At 37.1% G+C, this 27367-nt stretch overlaps 1 protein-coding gene and 1 long non-coding RNA gene across 3 annotated transcripts in view; one reads left to right on the top strand and one right to left on the bottom strand.

Moving 5' to 3' along the window:
- LOC109057892 overlaps window positions 1-27367 on the top strand; it is a 52931-nt gene that overhangs the window by 7723 nt on the left and 17841 nt on the right. Inside the window, exon 2 of one of the 2 annotated variants that reach the window (XR_006154514.1) lies at window positions 19645-19702. This is a non-coding gene — a long non-coding RNA (uncharacterized LOC109057892). Of the gene's footprint in view, window positions 1-18246; window positions 19703-27367 lie in introns of those variants that run through there. The other variant, XR_006154512.1, reaches the window with a different exon arrangement.
- LOC109057884 (muskelin-like) overlaps window positions 1-27367 on the bottom strand; it is a 63698-nt gene that overhangs the window by 34247 nt on the left and 2084 nt on the right. The window lies entirely within an intron of this gene.

Genomic DNA, 27367 nt, shown 5'->3' with positions numbered 1-27367 from the left:
ACACAGCTTTTTTTATTTTAGCCATTTTCTCAATGAAAGAAACAATGTGAGCAAGAAATTCCAAGTCAAATTACTTTCTTGAACCATTTAGCCAACATTTTTATTGAGACTTGTAATGCATAACAATGAGTCATTTTTGCTGGACTCTTTCTTTTGGACAGAACTGAAATGATTCCGGTAAATTCTGAAAATAATTGTTCTGCTACAGACAGTCCCTTTACAGGCTTTTTTTGTTTTGTTTTGTTTTGGTGGTGAGTGGAGATTATTGTTGTAGAAACTTCCTTGGCGGTACAGTATCGACTTGTTATCCAACTAATGAAAGGAACCAGGCAGGGTGTTTGTCTAGTTGGAATCCATAGCCTTTTGGGGCGAGTGAAAATCAGGTCAATTCCACTGGGTCATTTCAGCCAGAGGAAAGCTACCCTCATCCCATATTTATTTCAATACCATCTCTTTTTTTTTTTTCCTTTCTTTGTTTTTTATATGCCCCTGATGCAAAGTAAACAAACCAAAAGGCGTGAAACCATACAAACAAATCAATGAGGTCTATTGTCCATGGCCAGTTCTTCAAAATGCTTTTTCCCCTGCAGCACAGCCTCATTTTAAAAAAGTTAGAGTATTTCCTTCTCATTACCACTAGCTCTTGCATTTCTAACCATATCATTCAGATGACTTTCCGTAACCAGTAAAAATGCTTTCCGTCAGGCTAAATATCATAAACTGCTGACTCATGCCACAAGCTAACAACAGAAGATGCAAGCGGTTGCATTAGCGAGCAGGTTTACTGAATACTGCTTGAGCCTGTTAGGAAAGGAAATGTACTAATGAGCAGCTCAGCTAGTTTTTTTTTAAGGCAATTTATTTTGTGGCTTTCTGAGTTTATATTAAGATATATCAGATATGACTGAATGGAGTCATTTCAGTTATAGAATAGGCCTATAGTACAGTCTGTAATCTCTGTGGTTTCTATATACAGGACTGACAGTTTGATATTTGATATTTAATTTTGGTGAATTTATCACAATATATTATTTGCATAGAATATGTGTTTTTAATTCCAAATCTTAAGTAAAAGAAACAAATGACAACTTTGTCAGTACATCTGTTGGTGAATGCTTATGCAACAATTGGTTAAGTGTGACATTTTTTATGATGTGTTAAGTGCTTGTGTAATTAAATATTACACATGAGTATGATGGAATTATTTCCCTAAAGGCAGTTCTGTCGAGGGCTTGTTTTTTAAGGAGTGGTTGAAAGGAAGAAGTATAGTGCTTAAAGTTTTTGTGAGTGAATGTTTCAGGTCACATCTCAAAAGCAAATGTTAAATGATGTTTTGCATGAATTTGTTTTTTAGTATTATTAAAATTTTGTTCCGAAATTCCTGTGTATATGCATTACTTTTGCATTTGTTTATTATTTTTCATTCAGAATGTATTTTATATATATATATATATATATATATATATATAGCAATCCTCCATTTCATCTTAATGCTGACCCCTGGGTCCTAGCGTTCGATTCTGTTTCTCTTTCCTTCTTCTCCTGTGTGCTTGAATGGCCTATATGCGATAAAAATGGACTTAGCATAGCTGCCATATTTAGCCAGATCACTGATTTCCCCTCATGAATTGCTGTAGAAAAACAGAAAGGAGAACTGAGGTCGGCCAAATGCAACTCTTGTACTAATAGCCAGAAAACGTTCAGAATGTCAGAGCTGATCTTACTGGAAAATAACAGCTTGTAATATTGTAAGGGCAGTAAAGTGACACACTATAAACTCTAATCTAAAAGAGATGCTATCAAGAATTTGCCAATTTTTATTATTTTTTTTACTATAAGAATTTCCTCTATTCCATTAGTATTGCATTTGGCTTGATTTTGTCAAACAAATCTGATGCTGCATCTCTGATTGTTATCAGCTGTATGAGAGGTACATTTTTTATGTTTTTCTTTTTTTTTTTTTTTTTTTACCACTGTCAGCCTGAAATTGTAAACCACAGTCCAGTTTGTATGGTATCCACCCATATGGTGCTGTGTGTTACATCAGCTAAAAAAATGAAATCTCAGGGCATCATCGGCCAAAGATTAGTTCATCATGACCAAGCAGTATCAGCACTGGCTCTTTTGCTCCATTACAGCTGCCTCCACCTAGTGGCTACTTTGTAAAACACATAATTTTGACTACTGACCCTAGATCAGGCGTTAAATGCTCAGGTAAGCATAAGCAGAAAAAATTCTGTTCCTGGGATCAGTTCTCATCAGCATGAAGAAAGCTGAATCAGGGCCAACAAAGAGGTCATGCCCTCCCGTCAAGCTGCTAGGCTTCCAGATCTTTCTTTAGCGTGGGCAGAAGGCCTCTGACTCTTCACCAGACACGTAGGCAGATGCTTGGCACAGACGGCAGGAAGTGCTCACTATGCCAGTGCCACGTCACTACACATGCACATACATGCGCACATACATATGCAAATACATACATGCAACAGTGTGTCAAACATACTCCCACGCTAACACGTAACAAATGCAAACATTTCCCTCCACAAACAGTGAGAGCATACACACAAGCACCAACCAAGCAAAAGAGGATAAACGCCCACACACAGACGCTCACAAATATGGCTACACAGAGAAGCCACTATTCTGTGCTCAAACTTTTCCTGATAACTCTTAACTGTTTCTCTTTTGCATCTTTATATTCTATTTAATCATTAGTGGTGCTAAGGCAAACATCACTGTTACTATGGCTTCTGTTCAGTTATGTAACTTATGTTAACTATATTATCATCCACACTAATGGATTTATTATAAGCAGTGTCGTCTGCCGCTTTAAATGCTCAAGCTCTTTAAAGTTGAGTGGATTTTTATTGGCTGTTAATGCTTTTATCATTCATCAGTTGGAAAAAATTGTTCCGAAAGTGATTCCAACAATATCATTCCTCAGTTTCATTAACATTATAGCTGTGGTGTGGACTTCTTTTTTCTTTCTTTCTTGCAAAGTAGTCAGACTAATGATTTTGTGTATCAAATGTTAAATGGGTGAATAATACTGCATTCGAATAATATGGTCCCACTAGTATTTCATAGATTTTTTTTTGGCCTCTAACACCCTACCAATGACATAGCTACTTTGTAACAACCTGTCAGTGGTGTGTTTCTGAAAATCATTATAAGTCTAGATCGTAGAAACCATTAGCATCACTGGTTGTTAAGATCTGCTACGATAACTATGCTTTTGGGAAACATAGTATGCGAATTGGGACAAAGCATATCCATCCTAAATAGTATTCGAAAATAGAATATGTCCCAAATCATAGTATGTTTAAAACAGTATGCCAAAGATTCCTGGATGGTCTACTACTTCCGGTTAGAATTTAAAGTGCAGATCGATGCACACTCAAATGGCTAATATTGCCCACAACAAATTGCGTGGTGGATGAGGATTCGATTAGAACTACAAACACGCATAAAAAGTGTTTAAAACCACAAACAAGGCGGATATACGCGACCAATGGACAGGTAGAGAAAGGGATTTGATTGATAAACAATCAATGTCTAACCTGATGAAAAATATTAATGTTATCCACATTTTATTTCATCTGTAGCAACATCTGTGAACTTTTATAATGATACGTTTGGTCATTAACTTTTAAATCCATCATTATGCAAACACATGAGCAGAGTTCTCGACATGATAGACCTGCGACTAGCAGATCAACGTGCCTCTTCATTTCTCTCCAATATGGTAGGAAATCAAATGAAACGAAATGTGGATGATGTAACTGTGATAAGATGATTGACAGGGCAGTTGAAACAGTGACAGAATGCATGTAACTAAGCAACAGAGTGTCCGTTAAAGACGCAGTTATGATGAAGTAGTATGTCCCAAAGCTTGCGTACTATACTTATGTATATTAGAAAGTGTGTAATTTTTTTTTCTCAAAAGTATTTAATTTTTTTTTTGCAATGTAACTAAGCAACAGATGGAACACAGCAATAGCCTACAATACATTAAAAACAACATAGCTAACAACCAATCAGAACATGTTTGACTAGATATTTGTGTAATATTTAAAGGGATAATTAACCAAAAAATGAAAATTCTGTCATTAATTACTCACTCGTGTAGTTCCAAATCCGTAAGACCTTCATTCATCTTTGGATCACAAATGAAGATTTTTGATGAAATCCAAAAGCTTTCTGACCCTGCATGAACAGCAATGAAACTACCACGTTCAAGATCATGAAAGTTATTAAGGACATTGTTAAAATAGTCCATGTGATATCAGAGGTTCAACTGTAATGTAGCTTCATAACATTACAGTTTAAACACTGATGCCACATGGACTATTTTAATGATGTCCTTACTACCTTTCTGGGCCTTGAACGTGGTAGTTGTGTTGCTGTCTTTGCAGGGTCAAAAAGCTCTCAGATTTCATCAAAAATATCTTATTTTGTGTCCCAAAGATGAACGGAGGTCTTGCAGGTTTGGAACAACATTAGGATGAGTAATTAGGCTAATGGCAGAATTTTCATTTTTGGGTGAACTATCCCTTTAAGGTCTGACTTGGACCAGTAAGCGACACAATAGCAAGCACCCATAACATCTTAGCAATGACAAAGCAACTTAAGAAAAATCAATCAGGGCTGCATTTTTGAAAGGTGTTGTAAGCCTAAGTAGATCACAGAAATAACTTGCTCAGAAAATGAGCAACTGCATAACGAACCATTGTGGTGACGTGTTCTTTAGAGCAGTCTAGTTTCTTGTTATTCTGTTTCCCTCATGTATTGCTATTAAAGCCTCATGTTGTGGTTTATGAGTGTGCGTTCACTAATTAGATGAAGGAAGTTATTTGTGAGTGTGTTCTGGTGTTGTCACGGTCTGGTGGCTCTTTCGCACTCTTTGCAGCTGCTGCCTCAGGCAAACACACCAATGTAGAGATGGATAAAAAAACAAGGAGGAATAAACAATTGAACTGGGAGAGCCTGGTTTTGATAATAATTACGGATTGGTAAGTAAAGAGGCCATGTGACAGTGTCCAGCTGATGAAATGTCAGTGATGAGCAAACGTCTCAGCCTATAGGCTTCTCTCTCTTTCTCTCTCTCTCTGTTCGGCTGGACATGCTGGTGTATGTGTGTGTTACATAACCATCTGTCTCATAGCTTTAGCATCACACACTATGGAGGTTGTTTTTCCGAAGGCAGTGCTGTTCAGAGACTCAGATCTCTCCAGTTAAAGTGAGATTTCAAAGCTAAAATGTAAATCAGATCCTGAAATGTGTACATGATGCCTCAGCGTTTGGTTTTTACTATGTTGTGTACTTTGTTTCCACTAGAGGGCCATAGTGAATTGATACTTGATATAGCAGTGGCTGTCAGAGGGGAGGTAGGTGTGTGTGTAGAATGTTGTTTATCTGTGTCAGCTGTTTATTGGCTGCTGGGATTGTGGTCTGCCCATGTGACCTGACATTATTATATCATTTATTAAAATTAGCACAAACACATACAAACCGCATACTCTCACTAACACAGGGATTGAAATTAACCTTTTCACTCAACAGCCAATTTGGCTACCAAATTTTTAAGTTACCAGCCATTCATAACTTCTACTAGCCAACCCCATGAAGTGGCATTTAGATGTATTTACACATGTTAATGCAGCTTAGAGGGGCATGGGATGCTTTAACCTGCAGTTACAAATGCATAAATAATGTTATGATATTTTAAACATGAAGAATGTTGAATACTGATATCTGAAATTATTTAAAAAATGAAAAGATAATTTAAATATAAAATTAAAACAATTATACACGCCAGTAGGTGGCAGCAAGTCACTGTAAAGTGAGTTAGTATGATTGAACAGAATCATTTAAACAGTTGATTCATTCAGGAACGAAAAACCGTCATGTTGCTCAGAGATGCAAAACAGTGCTGTTGCTGTGTTTGGAATGATTTTTGTTGGAGAAATTACGCAAAACAGCCAATATGGTGTCTAAAACGTCTAACCATGCTGAATATTATTATTATTATTTTAAAGGGGTTATATGATGTTTCTAAAAAGAACATTATTTTATGTATTTGGTGTTTTTGTATTTGTTTTTGTGGAATGTGATTTTGAGGTTTAAGGTTTTATTTTCCACATACTGTACATTATTGTTTCTCCTCTATGCCCAGCCTTTCTGAAATGCATCGATTTCTACAAAGCTCATCAGTCTTAAAAGCGAGGTGTGCTCTGATTGGCCAGCTATCCAGTGCATTGTGATTGGCCGAATACCTCAAGCGTGTGATGGAAATGTTACGCCCCTCACCATACTGTGATGTTGTGTCCCGGTCATAACACCGGCACGACAAGACAAAAACAATAAAACCCCTTAAAAACGAGCCATTTGTTGCATCCAGTGGGGATAATAATTACGGATTATAATGACTTGTACTGTCTTTTTACGCATTGCATTGTGCCGCATAAACATAAAACCATGTCTGCATTTGTGATTGGAGAAACGACAAACAAGCGCTACTCTACACTGCTCAAAACTCGTGTTTGAATCATCAGTGGCAAATTCTTTAAATAGTACTTACAGTTTGTGAGTCAGAACCTTTTACGCTGCCAACGCAATGCTCTACCACTGAGCCACAGGAGCTACATACTATTCCCACATCGTGATGTAGACATGTGGGGGCGTGTTTAAACAAGGCATTTAGGAGGTCGTGGCCAAGTCTGAACTTTTATAAAGAATATCTCTTTGGGTTTGAGACTTTAGTCTTTGCAACTTTAGGGATCTTATCTATTCATGAACAGCTTGTAACACTCCAAAGAGAAAGGAAAACTTGAAATCACATCATATGACCCCTTTAAAACGGCACTCTTCTTGTGATATTAACTATATGAAATTATATAAATTTTCTGCCCCCTTATCTTGAATTATGTGATAATCCTTAATGCATACTAATAGACTGAATCATGCAGTGAAAGAATGCACTCTAAATGCGTAGTCGCATATGCGTGCACTCGTTTTTGTTTTTTCCAATATACTCAATGTCATGATGTCTCACGAGTTCAGTCTTTGCGCTAAACCTGCGCAGATCTGGCTTGCATGAACTTGCCCAAGAAATTAATGAGTGAACATAACTTACGAAAAGTAACCCGCCACATTGGCTAGTGAATTGATATCGTTACCCACCACAACTGATTTTCACCCACATTTGGCGGGTTGGCGGGTGTTAATTTCAAACCTTGCACTAACACGAACACAAACAAGCCATCTTTAAGATACAATCACTCTTTTGAGATACACTTGAGCCAAACCCACAGCCTTCATTGTAGTGTTACGGGTATATTCATGGACTTACACGCACCAACACAACAATTGCGATAAACACTCACAATCACTCGCTCGCCTGCTGAAAAGATGACAATGTGTCCAGACACTGTAATATACAAAGCTGTCACGCTTGCAAGTACATGGACACATTGGCGCACAGCACACTAATCTGGCACATGGCATACAACACAACACATGAATTCATGCCCTGCTTTCCCAGGCCCCCGCCTCCTCCACGCTCCAATGACCGTTGACAACCTCACACTGAATGGCCTATTAGTCATTTTCATCACATGTAATCCCACCTCACACCCTCCCACACGCGTGGAAGACCGTATATGCTCTCTTCGATCAAGAGTAAGTGTTCTTTTATCAATGTTTCAAATGGGTTGTGGTCTTTCAGAAAGGACGTCTGGCTTCCAACTGCATTGTGAATATTGCAGTGAGGGAAGCCAACATGCACTTACACACATAATTACAGACAAATGTATGTGTGTGTGTTTGTGTGTGTGTGTGTGTGTGTATATATATATATATATATATATATAAATATATATATATATATATATATATATATACTATTAACTAATGGACCAATTTGCTTATATTGCTTATTAGCATGCCTTTTATTAAATATAAAATTAAAACAATTATAAACACCATATTGGCTTATAAAGCACATATTCTACATCCCTAATCCTATCCAATACCCAAATTTAACAACTACCTTACTTACTATTAATAAGCAGCAAATTAGTAGTTTGAAGCAGAAATAGTAGTTACTGGTTTATTAATAGTGTGAATTGACCCTTAAAATAAAGTGACCGTGAAAATATATCAATATTAATAACATTTTAATTATATTTACACTTTCTTAAAAGATCTAAATAAAAACATTTCAATTTGCCCTATTAATTATACATTTCTAAATTATTTCTATCTATATATAAGTGTGTGTGCTGTCAAATGCGATTAATCGCATCGCAATAAAAGTTTTTGTTTACATAATATATGCATGTTATGTGTATAGTTATACACAAAATATATGAAATAATGTGCATTTAATTTGACATGAGCATGTAATAAATTTATCATTTAAATAATTCATTGTTAATGTTAAATTAATGCATTAAATTCATGGTCCTTGCTCAAACTGATTGTACTTGAAAGAGTTTCAGAGAGCAGTATTTTATTACCATGTATTTTCTCTGCAAATCAAACCGGCGACCTTGCTAATGGAAAGAAAGATAATGTTGTGGTGATTATTAGAGGAACGAGGAGGGTAAAAAATGCTTTGAAGACTTTGCTGTCACAATTCACACAGGGAGCATGGGAACGAAGGAGCGAGGAGACGAGGAGTAAAGCAAATTCCAATTACTTTGATTTTAATATTAAGATGGGGCTGGGAACACTGGAAGAACACAAAATGACATTTAACAGCAGACAGAAAATGAGGGGCAGAATACTTGAAGAGGTTTACAGGCATCTTTGCAGGAACTCAGGGACAGGAACCCTCCGTGGGCTAAACTCAGGGACAGGAGCCCTCACTGGGCTAAACTCAGGGACAGGAGCCCTCACTGGGCTAAACTCAGGGACAGGAGCCCTCACTGAGCTAAACACGGGGACAGGAGCCCTCCGTGGGCTACATTAGGGGACAGGAGCCCTCACTGGGCTAAACTCAGGGACAGGAGCCCTCACTGGGCTAAACTCAGGAACAGGAGCCCTCACTGGGCTAAACTCAGGGACAGGAGCCCTCACTGGGCTAAACTCAGGAACAGGAGCCCTCACTGGGCTAAACTCGGGAACAGAAGCCTTCGTTGGCCATACTCGGGAACAGGAGCCCTCCGTGGGCTAAACTCGTAAAAAGGAGCCCTCTGTGGGCTGAACTCGTGAACAGGAGCCCTCATTAGAGCGAGCTCTGGGGCTGGAGCCGACACTGGAGCAAGCTCTGGGGCGGCCAGTGGGCCTGACTTCAGAGTGGCTGGTGGACTAGACTTTGGAGCAACCGGCAAACTTGACTCAGGAGCGGCCGGCAGGTATGTGGGAGCCACTGCCGGTGGGCTTGACAGAAGGGCGGTCCTCATACCGTGGGGAGAACAATGGAAAAACTATTGACTAAACAATAGACAAAAACATGGGAGAAGGGGCGCTGCTTACTGTTTTGATCCGCTGTTCTATCACGATTCACACAGGAAGCATGGGAACGAAGGAGTGAGGAGACGAGGAGTAAAGCAAATTAAAGACTTCAATGATAACACAAAGCTGGGAACACATGAACACGGGAAACACAGAACACAAAATTACATTTAATAGTGGACTGGAAACGAGGGGCAGAATACACTTTATATACACAGTAACTAATTAAACCCAGCTGGAACCAATAGAACTAAATATAGACAGGGCAGAAAACCAAATATGGGCATAAACATCAAACTGGAGCGCGTGGGGGAGTAAAACACAACACGAGACATGGAACAGAGTCTGACAGTTGCTTAGTGATGGACTACACATTTTCATTAGCATATTTGTCCCAATTGTATTATGAGCATAAGTCTGTTAGTCATCAGCAATCAACAAGCATCAGTTTTCTCCCATTTTTCTGTATTTATCCGTACAATTTTCATCCAATAAAGATTATTTGTTTGACTTCATTATCAATAGACAAACACGTGGGTGTGTAGGAAACTAAATATTGTTTCAAGTGTTTGCAATAATCATTCTGAACCTCTCTGCCCTGGCACCGTTCTGGTTTATACACTTTTTTCCTTATCACAATGACTCACTTGGATTCTCTGCCAATAAAATGCTTACCCACATACACCATTCTGATTATCATTCTGATACCGTTCCTGTCAGAAACGCTTACATTTCCTACTTCCTCAAAAAAAAAAAAAAAAAAAAAAAAAAAAACTCCAATAGGTCACTTTGAACAATGAGGTAAAAACGATTTCATTTTGAAAGTCCTTAGTCATGGTGACTAATACAAGTTCCTCAGCCCTGTTCTATATTTCATCAGACTGACAGAGCATATCTTCAGGCAAGCTTTAACTACAATTTGAATGCCGTTTTGTGATTTGCCAAAATTGATGTCACTTTGACTTGATTTGCTTAAAGGATCGTATCTGTGTGGCTCCACTGTAATCAGTGGATGCTGGCTTTGCCTCAAGAACTGGAGTTCTATGTGATTGGCTGAAACTGAGTGATGTAACAAGTCACCTCTGATTGGCTGATCAGGAGCGATGGGGGTCATTTGAGTTAGTGTGAACGAGGCCATCTCCATAGTGTAGCATCTCCATAGCAACCCCATGGAGGTCAGTGTCTGCGAAGGCATGCATGAGTCTTTTTTTTTTTTTTTTTTAAATAAATGTCCTGTATTGTATGTTTTTGAAACTACTAAGCATTTGTAAATATGTTTAATAATGAGGGGGAAGAAAGAAAGAAAGTGGAAGAAAGAGGAGAACAAGAACTGCTCAAAGTAAAAACTGTATGCATGGCCGTGCATTTAGTTCATGTACAGTTAGAATTCATTTTAAACCCTTGAGCTTTGGCAGGAAAGTATTCAAACCGAGAAAACAGATGAAGGTACTGTGTGTTGGAGAAGCTACCTTGAAAGTTTTGGTGCATCTTTCCGGCTTATTGATTTATTTCACATTGTTATCATTGCCATCGGAACAAATAATTTCTGAATCCGAGGACCTGAACAGATCATAGTACAACACTATGTGAAGCTTCCTATAGACTAATTCTAGTCTAATGTCTTTAAATAAAAGTGATGCTAGTTAACTATATTTAAAGTTACTAAATAAAAAGTAGTGAACTACATTAAAGCTACTTGGACTAGTGTTGTTGTCTTGGACTAAAATGATGATTGAAATAAATCTGATATATAAATCTGAAATAAAATTTGGTTATTTTAATTAGATAAAAGATAACAAAAAATACAGCTAACTAACACAATAAAACAAAAAAACATAAAAAAACATTATTTATTTTTTTTATTTTAAAAAAACTGGGTTATCACTGTTTTTGCAAATAAACTCTTCAATTCTTTTAAAAAATAATAAGATGAAAAACAAACTTATTTCAGTTAGTTGCCAGTAACACACTTCTTATTTCAGCTGAAGTTATAAAAGTACTCGAACAAAAATTTAAAAAAGCTAAATATTAAAAACATTGAAGCTACTTAAGAACCAGTGTTGTTGTTATTAACTAAAACAAACACAAAAAATGATTTTAAAAATTAAAATAAATCTGAAATAAAATAATTATTTTTAAAAAGTAATAATAAATATTAGATGAAAGAAACTTATTTAAGTTAGTTGCCAATAAAACTCTTCTTACTTCAGCAGAAGTAATAAAAGTACTTAAAAATTTTGAAATGGCTAAATATTAAAAAATTAAATTATTAAATTTATATATACTAAATTTATATAGTATATAAATAATACTAAAATAACACTACACTAATTCAACTAAAAAGTTCAAAGAAACTTTAAAACCAAATGATTAAAAAAAAATGTAAAAATGAAATGGTAGAAAATGATGTGCAGGGGCTTTTGTGAACACTACTTATATGAATAAGTCAATCTACTTCTTGAACCATTAAATTGAAATACACTGTCAGAACAAAACAATTTGCTAAAATGAACAATCTAAACTAATCAAACCAATGAAATTGCTGCGCAACAGAGAGAGAGAAGGAGAGAGAGAGAGAACATTCTAGAAGAGCGTTCGATCACTTCCTCTGCTGTAAGTGCAGAATACATTGTGATATACAAAATGCATACATATATACAAAATACATACATATATGTGTGTATATATATATATATTGTGTTACTGAAAAATGTTCATGGCTGCTTTTAGCTTTTAGTGCTAGACCACAGATGAGCACATTTGACTTTCCCACAGAGATCAGAATGTGTCTCATTTCATGTACAATTCTCAAATATCAGCAATGACAAGTCTGTTAGCTGGTTTCGCAATGGATAACAATTTGCTCAGCTGTTTTTCCATCAAAATGCCCTCCAGCCTCTGAACACGCAGCGATGAGTCGCTCATTCTCTGAAACCTCCAGAGGATTCTGTATATTAGCTGCGTATGACAATGAGTCGTGACAGTGGAAGGAAGTGACCGTGTCATGAGACTCACAGCCGGTCCACACCCTTTTTCCACTGTCTATATGCAAGACAGTTATTCCCTATCCATCTGCTACTTTTTTATTTCTTTACATTATTCTCTTGAACTAAGAGTCATTGTCTTTCTTGGAATACAAATGGCTTGATGGTTTAATTAACTGGCTGGGGAATTTCCTACAGCCTGATTCGATTACAAATCATTAACATGGCTTTTAAACACTGTACAGTAGAGCTCATTAATTTTGTGTCATAGATGAAATGTCAGAAAGGACACACTTAGGGAGCGCGCTGCAGTTTGGGGGCCATTTCTATTTTAAAAGTCGTACTTGTTTCCGGTGTTTGATAGAGGAGGTCTGTGCTCTTGTTTGCATGATCTAAATAGGTTCTTCTTCTGTTTTACTGTTTTTCCTCCATCAGAAATCTTTGATAAGCGACTGGGTAGTCACAGAGATGAAGTGAATGAGTAAAGATTTGTCTGTATAATTCATTAATCGGGCCATTGATTGGGATTATTGTGCGTGTCAGATAATGCACCATAAAAGGTAATTATAAAAGGAGACAAACACTCCTCATTTCAAGCAAGCTTACAGTATCGAATAAACACAATCTGCCGTTAACTGCCAAACGTTTTCGATAGAAGAAACTCAATCAGAAACTGGTCCAGCCATCAGATTCAAACCAAGACATCAACTGTCACATCAGTATGACTTTGTGCCCATTTTATGGTTACATAAAAAACTGCTGAAAGTGTTAAACTGAAAGCATTATCTAAGACTGCTTACTATGCTATAAAAAATTTTTTGTAAATAAGATTATTGGAGTACATCTACGAGAAAATATATATATTTTTTTTCAATTTTATTTTTCTGGATTTAGATAAAACCCTGTGGTACAAACCTCAAATCATGTGGTTTGTTGAGGAAACGTGTGTTGGCTATTTCTATGAGGTCAAATTTGTGTATATTTTCTGGCGAAAGAAAGAAACTAATGAAAAACTCCCTCAGATTTTCTTTAAAAAAGGGAGACAAGATATATCTAAAGATCAGGATATCATATCATCTGAACCATAAGAAACCACCCTAAAGAAACCACCTAGCAATGTCCTAGCAACTCATTCAGCAACTGCAAAGCAACGCCACAAAAACTGCCTCAAACACTTTAGGAACCACATAGCAACAGTATGGCAACCATCCATATAGTAACATTGTAGTAACTGTAGTTTTGTAGTTTTGATTGAGAAAGAAGGGAAAGTTCATGTACAAAGGAATACATACGCACATAGACAAAATCAGACCTTGATTGACCTAGCAGAGTATGCCTGTGAATAGAAATGTCACCTATTCATATCTAGAACCCAGTTTAGCTGGTTTAGTGTTGATTAACGTGTGTGAAGTTTGTGGGCTGAGAGAATGAATTGTTCAGGGTTTTTACAAAGTCAGTCATATCTTAAGTGTGAATGTGAAAATTGGTCACTATGTGACTTCTATACACTGTTTAGAAGTGTATAGCTGATGAAGTTATGGTCAGGGGATGTACAAAATCTGCATTTATTTGAACATTAGATCTGGCACAGAGTAGTGTGAAGAGAGAGACAGTGGGAGAGAGATATCTAGAGATGAAGATGAGTAAAGGTAATCGATTTTGAAGTCAACAAGATTTTTTTTTATGATTCAGCATTGATGCATTAAAATATTCGAAAGTGATATTAGAACAACATCTGAAAAAAACATTTTTCATTTTGTTCTTTCTGTTTGTCAAAGAATCCTGAAAAAAAAAACAGTTTAACGGCTCCCACAAAAATGTTGAGCAACAAAACTGTTTTCAAAATTGATAATAAGAAATGTTTCTTGAGCAGCAAATCAGCATGATTTTTGAAGGATCACGTGACGCTGAAGATTGGAGTCATCATGCTGAAAATTAAGTTGATATTTTTAAATGTTTATTGAGCAGCAAATCTGTATTACTGTTTTTGATGTATGTTTAATACAACAATGGCATCCATAGGATAAGAGACAAAAACCTTCAGACTGAGCTCAAAACTTTTGAACAATATTTTGTATTACTGATTTATACATTGAATATTAGATTTAGTAAGTATTTGGATTTTTTAAATTCTTTTTCACATTTGAAAGTACCATGGTACTCAAAGGCAAATCTGAATCATCCAATTTCTTCAAGGAACATTACATTACAAGTTCATCTCTTTGTCAGCAGTATACGTGTCATGCTGTCAATTACCACATAAAATAATTTTCACTCATTGCTCAGTTAGTAGAGACAAAAGTGGGTTTAAAGTAATCCACTAACAACTTGAGCAAAAATGCTAAGTGTAAAGACTGTTTGTGACCCGTGCTGGCTAAATGAATCGGAATGCACACAGGGTAATTTTGAATTGAAAAAAAAAATTGAAAAAAATTCAGTTTTGGTTGAATTTGAAGTTTTCACATAGATGTATTAAGTCCCCGTCTAGTGATCCCAATGCTCCAAATAGTAATTCAACATCTAAAATGATCTTTATTTGTATGTTTTCTGAGAGGTCTGACTGACACATCTGAAGACAGCGAGTGATCCTACTATACAGATTACAATAAATACTTCAAAATATCTGTTGTAGTGAGTATTCATGTAAACATGTTATGTCTTAAAGGGATACTCCATCCCAAAATGAAAATTTTGTCATTAATCACTTACCCCCATGTCGTTCCAAACCCGTAAAATCTTTGTTCATCTTCGGAACACAATTTAAGATATTTTTGATGAAAACAGGGAGGATTGAGACTGTCCCATAGATTGCCAAGTAAATAACAGTGTCAAGGTCCAGGAAAGTATGAAAAGCATCGTCAGAATAGTCATCAGTGATTCAACCATGACGTTATAAAGCAACGAGAATACTTTTTGTGCATGAAGTAAACAAAAATAATGACTTTATTCAACAATTCCTCTCCTCTGTCTCTCTCCAAATCAGTGTAGCTGCATTTTGACAAATCTGAGCAGCACACAGGCGGCGTATGCTCTTCTGTGTCAGCCACGTCACAAGGGTATGTTTTTTTCCGTGTATTTACGCTTTGGTTTGAAAGCAAACAGCGCATTGGCGCAGCGCGGCTGACACAGAAGAACGTACTCCATCTGCATACTGCTCAGAATTGCCAAAATGGCGCTTCGCTGATTTGGAGAGACACAGAGGAGAGGAATTGTTGAATAAAGTCGTTATTTCTGTTTTCTTCATGTACAAGAAGTATTCTCGTCACTTCATAACGTTACGGTTGAATCACTGATGGCAGATGGACTATTCTGACGATGTCTTTCATACTTTCCTGGACCTTGACAGTGTTAGTTACTTGGCAATCTATGTGACAGTCTCAAGCCTTCCGATTTTAATTCAAAATATCTTAAATCGTGTTCCGAAGACGAACGAAGCTTTTAACGACATGGGAGTAAGTGATTAATGACAAAATTTTAATTTTGCGGTGGAGTGACCCTTTCAAGTGAAAATTTGTGTAACTGTTGGGGAAAAACATCTGATGTGTAACATTATATTAGATTGGTGCATTACAGTAGGTCTTAAAGGGGTCATCGGATGCCCATTTTCCACAAGTTGATATGATTCTTTAGGGTCTTAGATGTCTATAACATACTTTGGTTAACATTTCTCAATGGTAGTGTAAAACAACAACCTTTTTACCCTGTCAAAAACAGCTCTTTTTAGAGCAACCTGTTTTCTTATATGCCGCTTTAAATGCAAATGAGCTCTGCTCGCCCCACCCCTCTCTTCCAGGCCACTCTCTGAGAGAAGGTAAACTTCAGCTGCATTCACCGTGAAACTTGCTAACTAGCACGTTATTAGGAAGGGCATATTCACTTCTTCTGTAGGGGAAGCTGGATAAAGAATGATTCGGCAAAAAAAGGCACATTTAGGTAGATCGGGGGGCACATTCCCTTCAAAAACAAATGTAATCCACTGCGTCTTCAGCGGCTCAGATGTCGGGAGTAAATGATGACTGCTATGTTCATTATTACATCCAACAACAAAACACTTCAATCGCTTAGGAGTCATTCTTGTCTACATCTGCTCCAGCGTCGAAACAATGGCGGAGTGATGACAGCTCACTCAGGGTGGTCTAAGGTACAGCGCTAGTGTCAATCAACAATCCCGGGAGCGGCCTTCCTCCATGTGACGTCACATAGACAGACATCTGAGAATAGCTTGATATGAGAAAGGGGAAATTATTTAACGAGATAAAAAAAAGAGTGTAGCTGTACCATTATAGGGTGGTTGTGTACACACACTGCCAACACACGTTTATGTTCAAACAACATGTAAAAGTGCATTTTGCATCCGATGATCCCTTTAATATATAAGCTGCCTGTCTCAATGCTAATCAAACAATAAAAGAAAAGAATTACTCGCTACTCTTGCTTGAACTGCTTTTGTAATTTTAATAAACATTTTATTTCTAATGAACACACTAAAGTGATTTTTGATTGACATTTTATTAGCCTATTTGTTTTTCTTACTTGAATCCTTCTGTTTAGATGTAAGGTTAAAAAGTAATGCACTATTTCATTTGTTTCTCTTATATTTGTTTTTTCTGTTTATTTGCATCTGTTATAATTTTAATAACAAAGATAAAATAAAAATAGCTATATTGTAATTATTAATATAGTAATTATTATTAAGAAAAGAAGTGGAGGAAAAGATAAAACGTTGTTACTGTAGGTGATTTTGCTTTGGAACTTGGTTTTTCTCATAATTGACTGCTGACAATCAACTTCAAACAGGTGTAGCTCAGTCATTTTCAAAACTGTTTTATGGAGTTGTTGTCTATACTGAAAGTTTATTGGGAAAGACATTTTATTAGCTGAACAGTCGGTATATTGTTAAACAACAGTCCAGTCCATTGAACACGTACTTCTATTCCACATAACTTTGTTTCTTTCCTGTCAGAAATTAAATATGGATTGCAGGATGCTAGCCTGACTAAGATCTATATACATTATATAATTATTCTATACAAAAAATGTATTGTCTGGGCTATTTGAGTTGCAACATTCTTTTAGCAGTTAATGTTTTTTTAGCCAAATGAACATTGGTAATATGAATAATGAACTTCTGAGCAGTATTGAGCTAGTTACTCCAAAAACGTAATTTATTACTTATTACTAGTTACTCCTTTCAAAAGTAATATTATTTCATTACTTATTACTTTCTGGCAACAGTAATTAGTTGCACTACTAGTTAGATTACTTTTCTTTCACGCCCCACAGAAATTGTTATTGCATGTCTTCCTCGCTATATTCCTCTGAAACGTTACTAACAATATATTTCCACCATCATTTCACCAAAATAAACACTAGATCACAGTCAGAAGTTATTACAGAAGATTGATAGCGTAGTTTAAGTAAAGGTGTTGTATTAATCTCATTGTGTAGCTTGAAGTTAATTGTAGCTGTAATTTCTCTGTTACCCATATACAATTATATTTCATGATGTATTTTATCAAAAGAAATCACTTAAGTTCATAAGAAAATGTTTCGCCTTCTAAAAAGATTTTTAATTAGTAATACAATATATTTCAGATCAGAGGGATGTGGGTGGGTAAGTGAAGTGAAGTGAAGTGGCGTGACATACAGCCAAGTATGGTGACCCATACTCAGAATTCCTGCTCTGCATTTAACCCATCCAAAGTGCACACACACACACACAGCAGTGAACACACACCTGGAGCAGTGGGCAGCCATTTATAAGAGGAGCAGTTCGGTGGGGTTCGGTGCCTTACTCAAGGACACCTCAGTCGTGGTATTGCCGGCCCGAGACTCGAACCTACAATCTTAGGGTTAGGAGTCAAACTCTCTAACCACTAGGCCACAACTTCCACACAATAGCCATGTAATGCAAGAGTTAAGTAATGCCACAACTTCAGATAATCTTTTCTCCTGACAAAATCAAGTAGTAAAACACTGGTTGTGACAAGAAATTTGGTTAGTGAACTATTTTGTCACCCTAGTCTCATGTAACTAAGTAACGAGCTGTTTTATGGATGGTAACTGTAATATTATTACTGAAATCTTATTAGTAATTAGTTACACTACTAGATACTGCAAAAAGTAATATTGCTGCAACTAGTTACTAATAACTAACTAGCTACTGCCCAACATTGGTTGCGTCAAGAAAATTGGTTAGTAAACTATTTTGTAACCCTAGTCTCATGTAAACATGTATACCGTTCAAGTCAAGGACTTAACTTTCAAAACACCTACATTTACACTGCACATTGCCTTGCACTATTGACTTCCACTGTAAATGCATTACGGTTAACACGTTTTTGGCTTGTTTTACAAATTGAGAAATGACACAGTAGTCAATTTTCTGTTTGATGCTGTCAATAGAGTTTAACATGTATTGATCCCAGTTCATTCCCTTAACACTTTGGAGCAAAGCCAATTGCCATTTTAACTGTGAAACAGTTACTTCCATTCTAAAGATAATCGGCTACAGCTGAATCTGGGCATCAAAACTTCCTAGAACTTTTCTTGGAACACAATTCAACGTCTTCCCCTTCTAGAAACTTGTTTTCTCTCTTGCGATGTTGTTGTTGTTGTGTTTAAACATGACACTGAATTGCATCAGCCCAACTCAAATTGGCCAATGTGAATGAGAATCAAATTACTCCCTAAACTTTCATGCCATCACATCCGATTCTTTCACGGCACGCACATGTACAAGTCTCAACATACAGACTAGATCGAGTCGATCACTCCTGCCATAAGTCGGCCAGATAAACTTCAGCCTGAGCTGGTTTCTACCTGCTCCATCTCTGTGTGGGAGTTTGCTGACCCATTGTCACAGTTGTGTGTTTGACTGAACGTGTGTACTACTCCAGATGTGTACTGCTGTGCACTTTGCCTGGTTGTGCAACCAGCATGAATCATTGGGCAACAGGTCATAAAAATAGTTATTCAAAGGAGCACCACACAAGACACTGGACTTTAGAGAACTTCACTGGAAACGTTGCACAGCTGTACCTGCGCAATGTGCGTGTGTGTGTGTGTCAACAGTTTCATTACCGGGAGAAACAGATGCAGCGCATTGAAACAGAGAACGAGAAGACAAGAGAGAGAGAGAGTGATGTGATCGCTCATTTGATGAGGGGAAACAGCAATGAACACTTGTCTGCTCTCTTTCTAGCACCTGCTTGTCAATGTGGCTGAATGGATAGTGAGAGAGAGAGGAGAGAGAGCCGGAGGTGAGTACACATCGTCCGCACACATTGTTTTGATCTGTCCTGTGTGTTTTTTTATCCCCACTGTTGGCTTGTGCTGGAGTGTTTATATGTCTGGGACATTCACGCTCACATGGGCTGACACTCCTGACTTCCTTCAGAGAATTGATCTTGACACATTTGTGGGTTGTTGAATTTAAACAGATTTGCATATGCATACTTCTGAGGTGATTTTTACAAATTACGTAAAATGAGATTAAACTCGGACAAAATTACTCAGAGTATGGGAAAGACAACATGCTCATTGTATTCTCTGTTATGTCATTTGTCAAGTTATGTCATGTTCACAAATTAAACAGCAGCTGAAAACAACTGTACAACATGACGATTCCTACAGCTTGGATGTAATATAAATATTTCTGTCTTTGTCTCAGTTGTTTCTCCTACACAGCAATGAAATTGAGATTTTAAAGGTTTTTTTTTTAAGAGAAATAGTCTGTATTAAATCTCACACCCCTGTTTCAAAGATCTAAAAGTCTCAAACTGATAGGATTTAAAAGTCTTCAAAATTCAGAAAATTCTATATGAATTTAAACATTTCTTCCTTATTTAAGCTGCTATTCCCTTTCATTTTATGCAACAATGCTCTTATAATGTCAACGAATGCCTCATTTGTTTCTAACTCTATTTTTGTATTAGGAGATAAGTTGTTTTTCAAAGTCTCTCAAACTATGAAAGAGTACTACAAAAGATTGTAGTGAAGTCAATAAGTTCACCACTCTCTGTCTGCATGTGGTTAGGATATCACGCACAGTGAGAAAGGCAGAGGAAGGGCTGTGAACAGTACTACTGAAATTAATCTGTCACAATAGGTCGGCTTCAGGATGACTGAGCGCCGTGATTGGCTGAATGACATGTCCCTCAAGCATATTTTGTTTGTGGTTGGATGGCGCGTCCCTGGCTGAATGCCAAACCTCCTGTGGGGATTTTACCGCTTTCTTAGGAAAGCAATGTGCTCTCTGGGGTTTCCGGGGGACTGAGGCCTCGCTACAGTTGTGCAAAAATGAAACGCTTTGAATCTCTACCTCGCTGCGCTTACGGCACATATAAAAGTGTCCTGTACTCAAAGCCAGATCAAAGTTTGTGACGTGTGTAGTCTGAGAGTGTTGTTTTTATCACTTGACGTGAGGTTTTGAATTGAGTTTTCAAAGATAAATGGAAACACCAAAGCAGTAACAAAGAAGATATGTGGGGAGATGATTCAGAAATATGTAAATGCAAAGTGAAGACAAATTGTGGTGAGGGAATATGTCTTTTAAATATGGATACAAAGATGGAGTTGACACATAAGTTGTGCTACAGACAAGAGGGATACCATAAATCATACAATAAAGTGCTGTTACTTTTCAAATGAGATTACATAAGAGGTTACAGAAGCTTCATTTTAAGAACATTTATATATGGGAAAGAAATAGAGAATAAGAGAGAAAAGACAATAAAGTTAAAGTGCATGTTGCAGGTTAGCGACCCATTGAGTCAATGTATAGAAAAATAATGTAAGAACTAGATTTTCTTTAAAATATACTTCTAAATATGCTACTTGAGGCTTCTGTAGTCTTTTTTGTGAGAAAATTTAACTTCTGCATCTGAAAAGCAGCAAACCGGAAGTGACGTAACCACAGGGAGTATGGTCAATTTAAACAAAAGAAAAACAATGGATCGCAATGACAGTTCGGAAGTTGAGGAAATTGTAAATGTTTATTCATAGTCGTATAACAACCACAGCCACACAATTATGAGCCTGCTATGTGGCCAAGAAAGCAGGGACAAGCCAGGATTATTAATTAAAGTTTATCTGCGCCAGTGACCACAAACTCGACTATGAATAACTTTGCTAAGAGGTATTTATGTCCATGCAAAGAGATAGAATCGCTATTCATTCCTTTTACTTCACAATAATAATAATAAAAAAACATCAACACAGAGAGAACATACAAACTCCACACAGATGTTTTTTTATTCACAGTGGCTATGTTTACATGCATCCAAATCTGTTTGTAATTGGATTGACACCTCAATCGGACTGAAAAGCCTTCATGTAAACACCTTAATCGATCAGATTGAGCGCGATCAGAATGAAATTTCGATTGGATTGAAAGGGATGCTTTATTCCTTTTCTAATACAATTGAGAGTGCATGTAAACACTCGATCAGATTGAACCCTGTAACTGAAAGGACTGCACATGTGCAATGATGCAGAAATAGCATAATGAAGTATGACATGCGGAACGAGCGGTTCTTCCTTTTGAACAGTGTTGTATAAATGCGTGTCCTGTCATTATAAAACTCTCCTTTAACTCGGCAGCTGTGAAGTGGAGCAGGACAACCTCCCACCAGTCCTTGTTTTGGATACTCATCCACAGGCAACCCGTTTTGGGCGCGGGGAGGGGCATTTTTACTGTGTGATAAATATGAGCAGCAAGGCACAGCGGTTTGTGTGTATATATGGATAAATATTAATTCTGTTAAAAACAAAGAAAAACCGTGTAGGAGAGTGGTTATTATGTGCAAACAGTGAAAAACTCTATATTTGTGCAGTATGCGCATGTAAAAAAAAAATTCCGTGTTTTGTGTGTGGGGGGGGGGGGGGTGCTGGGTTTTTCACATGACACATAAATGATGATATTTCAAAGAGTAAATTCACATGCACTGTGCTACGGTGATGGCGAGAGACAGAGGAGACAAATTGTTGAATTAAGTCTTTATTTTTGTTTTCTTCGTGTACAAAAAGTATTCTTGTTGCTTCATAACGTTACGGTTGAACCACTGATGGCAGATGGACTATTCTGATGGTGTCTTTCATCCTTTTCTGGACCTTGACAGTGTAATTTACTTGGTTGTTAATTTTATGGTCATTTGCTTACAGGTTTTCATCCAAAATATCTTAAATTGTGTTCCGAAGACGAACGAAGCTTTTACAGGTTGGAACGACATGGGGGTAAGTGATTAATGACAAAATTTTCATTTTGGGGTGGAGTAAACCTTTAAATGATTTAAAGATAATTAAATAGAAAAAATCCTAAAATATGATCCAAAAGCGCAATTCGCTATTACTCCTATGGTTTCAGTTTTCTACCTATTCTGTAGATTATGGTGAATAAAAAACATCTCTGTATGTTCTCTCTGTGCTGATGTTTTTTTTTTTATTATTGCGAAGTAAAAGGGATGAATAGCAATTCTCTCTTTGCATGGACATAAAGACCTCTTAGCAAAGTTAATCGTAGTCGTGTTTATGGTCACCAGGATTAATGGCATGGATAAACTTTAATTAATAATCCTAGCCTGTCCCTGCTCTCTTGGCCATATAGCAGGCTCATAATTGTATGGCTGTGGTCCGTTATACGAGTATGAATAAACATTTACAATTTCTTCAGCGTCTGGACTGTCATTGTGATCCACTATTTTCCTATTGTTTTAATTGATGGCACTCCCTCCTGTTACATCACTTCCAGTTTTGGTACTTTTCAGATGCAGAAGTAAAATATTCTCACAAAAACAACTCCAGAAGCCTCAAGTAGCATATTTAGAAGTATATTTTAAAGAAAAACTAGTTCCTACATTATTTTTCTATACATTGACTCAATGGGTCTTTAACTTGCAATATGCACTTTAAGAGAAGCAGAGAAACCTGAAGTCCTGTTGATGCAGGGGCGAAGGTGACGCCAAAAAAGAACATTCTTTGGCCGGCTGATGGTTGTTGTAAAAAGACACTCAAGAACACAATGTTCAGCTCTGTGTTTGCCAAGAGGCACTGCAATGATAAACAAGAATCACGTGTGTCCAGAAAATGTCACAGAGATCCCCCGAAAAAAGTGAACAAAACTATTTCTCCATTTAAACAAAAGCTAAATTAGTTTCCTGTTTCACTCTATTATTCTGTGACTTATTCATTCTGTCTTTACTTTATGACAGCAATTACCAGGCCATGGACTGACATGCAAGATAAGCCTGTCTTGTTGTATAGGCTGACCAGCACGATTTTCCCTAAGCTAGAGTGTCAATCATCATTGGCAGCTGCAAACTGACAGTTTAAACCTAGTGTAGTCAGACCTATTAATAGTACTATTATTTAGGGTTAGTGATTTCAACAAAAACACCTAATCTTGAGTATTATGAGTGCGTGTCTAATTCATATTTATTTTTTATTTTTATTTTTTTGTGTGTTTGTTACCGATTGAATAATACTTCAAAGCAATTCATATCAGAGTTGTGCTAGTACATTTATATTTGATTATGGGAATTTTTTTTTGTCTTTCGAATGAGAAAAAAAATCAGAAAAATACCCATAGGAACCTGGGGAATACCAGCTGAATATTATTGATACACAGAGTTAGGCATGTAGCATAGCAATATGATAAAAGCTACTCAGAAAACCTTAGCAACTGCATAGCAATGCCTCTGCAATAACATATGACACTCTAGCATCACGGTGGTGAGTTTTCACAGAGGAACACCTTTCATATTTTCTTTAAAGGGTTAGTTCATCCAAAAAGGAAATTTCTGTCATTAATTACTCACCCTAATGTTGTTCCAAACCCGTAAGACTTTGTTCATCTTCAGAACACAAATTAAGATATTTTTAATGAAATCTGAGAGCTCTCTGACCCTCCATAGACAGCAAGGATACTACCACGATCAAGGCACAGAAACGTAGCAAGGACATCGGTAAAATAGTCCATGTGGCATCAGGGGTTCAACCGTAAGTTTACAGAGCAGCGAGAATACTTTTTGTGCGCAAAGAAAACAATAACAACAACAACAACAATTCTTCTCTCCGAGGTACCATCTTCCATTATTTTGGAGAGTACCCCAGAATGTAATCAGCGTTGTTTACGTTCAGTAGAAAGCGAGGACATGCTGAACATAAACAACGCTGATTGCGTTGATTACGTTCTGGGGTACTCTCCAAAATGGCAGGAGACGGTAACTTCGGGAGAAGAATTGTTGCACACAAAAAGTATTCTCGCTGCTTTGTAAAGTTACGGATGAACCCCTGATGCCATATGGACTGTTTTACCGATGTCCTTACTACGTTTCCTTGCCTTGATCGTGGTAATATCCTTGCTGTCTGTGGAGGGTCAGAGGGCTATCTGATATCAAAAATATCTTAATTTGTGATCAAAATATGAATGAAGGTCTTAACGGGTCTGGAACAACATGAGGGTGAGTAATAGACAGAATTTTCATTTTTGGGTGAACTATCCCTTTAACCACCTAGTTCTGATCTGTCATGTAGTTTTTTTTACTAACCACAAGATGGTAGTGTCAACACTCGGTCAACTTTATTTAAAAAAAATTACACTTAAAGAGATAGCTCACCCAATCCTGTCACAGACCATTGACTTTTGGTGTCCAAAGTATCTTCTCAAAATATTATGTTCCACAGAAGAAAGTAATTTATACAGGTATGGAATAATCTTTTCATTTTTAGATGAACTATCCCTTTAATGCTTTGTAGTTATGCTCTCTGAACAAATTCTGACGAGTCCCCATCCACAGTCATTGATTTAGGACCCACAGGCTCCTCTTAATCCTGTTACTGTTTGCAATCTCCAGAGCCAAGCCGAAAGTTCAGACACTTTCTGAGCTTAAATGCCAGTGAGAATGAGAAAGCACTCTGTTATAATGAAAACATGGCGGTGTGCATGTGTGTGTATGTGTGATCCACTGCTGCAGTGTCATTACCCAGAGCTGGGGGACCGCTCAGCAGTGACAGGCCTTTTAATGAGCCTATTAAGAGCACGGCAAAGACCAGGCTAATACCAGGCGTCATTAGTGGCACAGCGGAGGCAGCGCACCCTGGGGAAAGGCTACTTTTGGCAGACACGCTGGGATGGCAAGGATGGGTTGGTTTGGTGCTAACTGGCATCTCGTCGGCATACGTACACACACAGGATGGGCGTTCTCCAGTGGTTACGGTGGTAATTGTTCGGTATGCCAAAAGTGTTTTACAACCATCAGGCCCAGGCTGGACTATTCAGTTAAAGGGATAGTTCACCCAAAAATGACAATTCTGTCATTAATTACTCAATCTCATGTCGTTCCAAACCCATAAGACCCTTGTTCATCAACACAAATTTAAATATTTTTGATGCATTCCGAGAGCTCTCTGACCCTGCATAGACAGCAAGGATCCTTACACGATCGAGGCCCAGAAACATAGCTAGGAGATCGTTAAAATAATCCATGTGACATCAGTGGTTCAACTGTAATGTTACGAAGCCACGAGAATACGTTTTATGCACAAAAAACAAAAAAAAATAATGACTTTATTCAACAATTCGTCTCCTCCGTGTCACTCTATAGCGCCATTTTGGAGAGTATTACATATACGTTGTGGTCTATGGAAGGGACAAAGAGCTCTCGGAATTCATCAAAAATATCTTAATTTGTGATCAGAAGATAAACGAAGGTCTTACAGGTTTGGAACGACACGGAGGTGAGTAATGACAGAATTTTCATTTTCTTTTAAGTACTGAAGTATGCTTAGCCTTGGCAAGCAAACATATTTTAAAAGAAAATGTATTAATATATTAAAAATAATATATAAGCCCACACAGACTCACTGCACCTTTTCACCTAATAGTAAATATCAAATCCGTCTTGGTTCGTTTCCCATTTCCTCCAAAAAGGCAAGATGGAAAAAAGTTTCTGTGGACATGCAGATCTGCTCATTTATAATAAATGTATACTCCTCTTTATAAATATGGTCTAATGCATTTAACTCATTAGTATTGTGAAATTATTATGAGTCTCATGGAGTCTCACATTGACAGTGATGAAAAATGTTCTCTTAAGTTAATCCATATTTAGTCATATCCTCCGGTCTAGTATTGACTTGGCGTCCTCAGAAAGTAATGTCTTGACTTCCGGGCAAGTCATACTGAAAGATGACAATGCGCAGTGGGATGGTCATTATGTTAACGTCCCTAAATGGTGACAGATCACTGTGGTGATGAGAGCCTGACTCATCAGTTTTATGGGAGTCAGAGCGCTATGGCAGGACTTGACCTCATAGGAGGAGAGCACTTCAGATTATGTCAAGTGCATGAAAATGTCTCTGCAAGGTATGTATGCGTGTGTTATTTTTCATTTTACACGTTGATGCTAGAGGACCTGTAATGTGTGCTGTTGCATGTGGAAGTATGACTGACATTCTAATATTCTTTTTGATTATACAGCATGGACGCCTATAAACGTCAGTGGAGTGTTAAAATTATACACCTTAGACAGAAGCGGCTTTCTTGTAACCCTGAAATAGGGGGTTATATTTACATGTATGTATGTTCTTGCACAAACTGTAATTGCGTTGGTGCTTGCTAAGACAAGCATAGCTATTTTTCCACACGTTAAAGGTTTACAAACCCCAAGTATTAAACCGTTTGTTCTTTAAAGAGGGACCAGAATATCATATTAAACTTCTGACTTGTGACAGTAATCAATCTCTTGCAACCAATTACAACAATCTAACAGCATTGTCGCAAGTTTTGCATGCACTGAAATAAAAACCTCGTAAAAAAATTAACATTTTTATAACATAGACGTTTTTAAAACAAAAACTGTAAAATTAAAGTAAAATATCTTAATTGAAATGAAGTGCAAAAACAATTTTACAGAAATTTTTATTAA

Source organism: Cyprinus carpio, chromosome B4 (genome assembly GCF_018340385.1).
Source record: "Cyprinus carpio isolate SPL01 chromosome B4, ASM1834038v1, whole genome shotgun sequence".
Classification (NCBI taxonomy): Eukaryota; Metazoa; Chordata; class Actinopteri; order Cypriniformes; family Cyprinidae; genus Cyprinus; species Cyprinus carpio.
The sequence above is the reverse complement of the archived record's forward strand: the minus strand, read 5'-3'. Positions and strand labels throughout refer to the sequence as shown.